Below are 4,585 nucleotides of genomic sequence, written 5' to 3' on the forward strand. Positions count from 1 at the left end.
ACACAAAAACTCTCATCTAGGTATCTTTATCATCTTCAACATGCTTTCAGATCTTGAAGATCCATCCAATTCTCCTTTTCCTTCGTTCATCCCTTTTCATTGTCATCGATTTTCTTTTGTCTTCCCCTTTCATAATCCTCTGTAAACCCTAGAGGAGTCTACACCAGTTCTTCGAGGTTACTGATTCAATCTGATGGAATGATGGATCTTTATTCAGGCATTTGGAGAGAGGGAAATGGTCAATATTTACTGGCCTTTTGGATCTTTATTTACTGTTCTCTCATACTCTTTGTGGATTAGGGTTTTTTTTGTTTCCATTGTTCCTCTTCATCGGATAATCCCTCATTCGCATTTTGTTTGGAGAAAACCTAGCCGCAGTCCATGGAATCAAGGTATTCATCTTCTTTTTGTATCAATCAGATCAAGAAACTGAACATTCTTGACCCAGATCGCACTCTGTTTCCTCTTTCAACAAATCGATCATCAAATCGGAGCTTCAACTGTTCTCCATGGGTACGTACTTCATCTGATTCACTATTGTAACCTCTATAATGATAAACATCGTGATTTTATAATTCCAATATGTAGATCTATGTTTTCCTGCAAGATCCGATTTTCATATTCATTCGTTTTTTTAGGGTTTCATAACAATCGATCTGTTTACAACTACATCAAGGTATGATTTATGATTGCGATATTAAGATATTATTATGATAAGGTGTTCTTATGTGATCTTCGTAGATCCAACATAGATTTTTTCAATATTTATTGTTGATTGTTATCTTGATTTTTTTCATCTTTTGATTTGTGAATCGTTTGATATTAGGTTATATTATGATTTCTTTCTTTTAATCATGTTGATCTGTGGTATGTATGTAGGTATTATTATTATTCATAAATTATTCTTCTTTATGAAAGATCATTTGTTCAAAATTGTAAATTTATTTCATTTATAATGTTTCTTGATCAGTTTTTTTTTTTTTTTTTTTTTTTGTAGCATGAGTTGTGAATCTTGAATTATTGAATCTTGATCTTTGATGGGTAATTGTTGATTGTGACGATTTTGTTAGTTGGTGGCTTCGTTGTTGTTGATAGTGAGATTGAAATGATAACTTTTTGTACATGATCTGATAATAATTTGTTTTGTTTATTGGATTTTAACTTAGTTTAATTTTTTGTTGTATTTATTGAGATTTTGTAGCTTATGTTTGTTGTCATTAGTGACATCATCAGATGTTTTTTCATCAGTTGAAAATTGCTTACAATGTAAATTCTTGAAATTCAATTGTGTTTGAACCCAAATAGGATCATTGGATATGATAATAAGGGATGTTTGGATGTGTGATGATATGATTATTTAAGGGTCAAATAATTACTTTAATAGTAGCCCTAGCAAAATTGGCCATCAAAGGATAGATGAAAACTGCTTATATACCTCTGTTTTATATGTAACGAAACCGTGTTTTATTAGGGGCGATTATGTGATTATTTGAACAAGTTTTTTTACTGTACATTTATAAAAAGAAGATTTTTTTACTATACATTCAGGGGTATCCTAATATTTGATCAGAGGTATCCGATACATAAAACGAAGAAAAAAAAATGTGCACTTTGTCAAGAAAGTTGAGAGGTATTCTGGGCATCCCCTAGCCCCACGTAGAACCGCCCATGTTTATGATTATATGATTATTTTGGAAAATTGCTTATAAACTTTTTATTTTATTTGTAATGAAACTATTTTTTATCAGGGGTGAACAAAGCACGAACGTTTACATATGCACAGTTAGTGAAGGCAACTGAACATTTTAAAGCTGCTTATTTCTTGGGTGAAGGTGGATTTGGCAAAGTTTATAAGGGAAAATTCGAAGATTCTGATCAGGTTAGTGAAAATCGGTCTTTGTTTTGTTGTATTTTAGAGGTATATTCTTGACTTTTGTGACTCAGGATGCGTATGGAGGCTCTGGCATTGTTTCCACGAGGGGAGGCTGGAGGCTACCTGGTCAGCAAGGCGGGCTAAACAATTTGTGATGTAAGTGCCAAACAACAAGGTCCTTTGTATCTTATGTGTGTTTTATAATTGTTCCATTTTTTGTTTTTGTTGAAACTAAAGGATAATGGCCTTCGTACTAATTTTTCTACATACTTTGGAGCTATAATGTGCAATTAGAGCTAACAAAAAATGAAATTTAATCATCGTATTCATTATTTGAATAGAGCCAAGATGAGGATATTATTGATTGTTTACACATATCTCAACAACCAGCTTTTGGTCATCCTTTCCTCAAAGACGATAAAGTCCAGGTTTCTTCGCTGTTGCGGATATTTGTGTTTTTTAAGATGACCATGGATTTTTTTCATCATTTTAATCTTACGCTAAAAGTTGTGTGTTTGTGTGTTGCATGGTTCTAGATTTTTATTAAACGGCTCAAACGGGGTCCAACAGGTCAGTTTTATTCATAGCTACACATTGATATTCTTGATTTTTCCACCATTTAGATAAATATGTCACCAACACTGTTGCTTTATTTCATCATATTAATCTTTAGTGATGTGCATTTGGTACCGGGTACCGGTACCGAATTTCCCGTACCGAATTGGTACCCATTTTTTGTTGTTTTCGGTACCGGTACCGGTTCGATACGATACGGGTAGTTTATCCGATTTTGCCTTCAAATACCGGTACCGTAGCGTACCGTACTGCATATTTTTGGAGCGAATTTCGGTACCGGTATTTTCGGTACCGGTACCTAATTGATCTTACGTAAAATTGTTAGTAAGTTTTGGTGAAGAAAATTTGCAAGAACTTCTGCACATGATTATTGACTTTTGCACATGATTTTCTTTAGACAAACCATACCATGGAAGAAACTATAAGCAATTCAATTCTAATTGGTATGCAAAAATCAATTTTGTAGTTTTGTAAGTATTTGACAAAAATATCATGTAATTTCCGATCTAATTGTTGTCGCCAGGCCAAAAAGGTAGCTCTGATGGAATGATGGATATCGACACTCGCTATAGCTTACGACATAGAAACAAACTCTATTGTGAGTACAACACCAGTGGCGTTTTTTCTTCCTTAGGTAATTCAGAATCATGTTTATTGATCCTTCGCTGGGCAACACTATCTCAGTGACTTGACTGTTTCTATATGCAGTTTCCTTAACCATATAAGCATATAACTTTTATAGCTTTATGTAGCTTGCTTATATTTTTCTATAATATCCGGCTGCGATTGTTTACTGTTGTGAGCTCAATTAATTGTGTGGATTCAATCCTTTTGAGCTGATCCGAGATACTAACTCAAATTTTGTTAACGATGCCCCGTTGGGTTCAGAAACTCTCAAGGAAATACTTGAAAACACCATTTACAATCGCTTTGGTTAGTTTTGAAACTATTGAAACATGTTTTGTCTATAAAACCCGTCATTTGGTGTTTTCCGATTTTTGTGATATCTAATGTGTTTTTGTGTTTATGCATCTAAGGTTGGTGACCAAGATGAAAAGCTGGCAGAAGGTATCAAGCTTTATGCTATACCAACCACCTCAACTACAAAGCGGTCAATACTTTTAAAATTTGATTTTAAAAGGAATAGTGTCTGTGCATAGAATTTGCATCAGGTATGATTCGCGCTATTTTGAAAATTTTACCAGTTAAATTTATGTATGTATTTCTTTTTTATTTTATTTTATTTAAATTTGGCGATTTGATGCAGGGTGGAAGCTTAGGGTCTTTTTCCCTGGACATAAGTAGGCTGTTGCAGCTTTGTGATGAAGACGATGATGGTGTAACCAGCGGGTAAGCTGCCCCAAAACCCGACCCAGATGCTCACAACATTAGCCCAAATTCTATTGTGAACAACACGGTAAATGACATTACCCACGTGAAGGTGAATACGATAATTATAAACATTGTTAGTTTTCTAACTGAAATGTGTTTTGAGTAGGTTAATAACTTACCGAAGCATTTGTAGGGAGTGTTACCAGAACTTTGGGTATTCCAAATACCATCTTTTCTTAACTGGAAGTAAAGATGGGGATGTAAAGCTTTGGGATGATAAAAGGGCAAAATTGGTATCATTGGCCAAAAATACATGATAGACAACCTTCATTCAACCGCTCAAGAGGATTTAGAGTGGTTAGGGTATACCATTTTTACCCTTTTAGTTTAATTTTTTGTTTAGTAGATAATAACATGAGGTTTACACTTGAATTTTAAATTAAAGATTGAAACACTGTGATAGATATTTAGGTTGTTTCAAATTGTTTTTTTTTTCATGTGGCAGTGGTGGTTCAGTTAAGGTGGTTCAACTTAGAGAATTACTATGATCCACATGGCCCATGGCCTGTACAGTCCAGTCCTGTAGGCAACCTGTGACCCGTGGTTGGTTTTTTACTAATTTCTTTCAACCTCTTTGGATAACAATAACCTGAATGGTTTCACTAAGAAGTGAATGGGTCAAAAGTATGTCATGCATGGTTGAAAGTTGATTCGATGAATGCTATTAATTTGCAGGGCAATGGAATGGGTGAATTCTTTGTATCAGTTAAATTTATAATGCCGGTAGATATTATTTATTTGTGT

At 34.1% G+C, this 4,585-nt stretch overlaps 1 long non-coding RNA gene across 3 annotated transcripts; it reads left to right on the forward strand.

Annotated features, from left to right (window-relative positions):
* The first annotated feature begins 2,969 nt into the window (after positions 1-2,969).
* LOC110882572 lies at positions 2,970-4,266 on the forward strand. 3 transcript variants are annotated; one of them, XR_004869566.1, is made up of 5 exons: positions 2,970-3,083; positions 3,338-3,382; positions 3,487-3,621; positions 3,717-3,866; positions 3,948-4,266. It is a non-coding gene; the product is annotated as an uncharacterized LOC110882572 (long non-coding RNA). The 3 variants fall into 3 exon arrangements; XR_004869567.1 differs by having other exon boundaries at positions 2,981-3,083; positions 3,717-3,890; positions 3,975-4,266; XR_002560133.2 differs by lacking the exon at positions 3,338-3,382 and having other exon boundaries at positions 2,973-3,083.
* Positions 4,267-4,585: the final 319 nt, after the last annotated feature.

This window comes from Helianthus annuus, chromosome 10, assembly GCF_002127325.2.
Source record: "Helianthus annuus cultivar XRQ/B chromosome 10, HanXRQr2.0-SUNRISE, whole genome shotgun sequence".
NCBI lineage: Eukaryota > Viridiplantae > Streptophyta > Magnoliopsida > Asterales > Asteraceae > Helianthus > Helianthus annuus.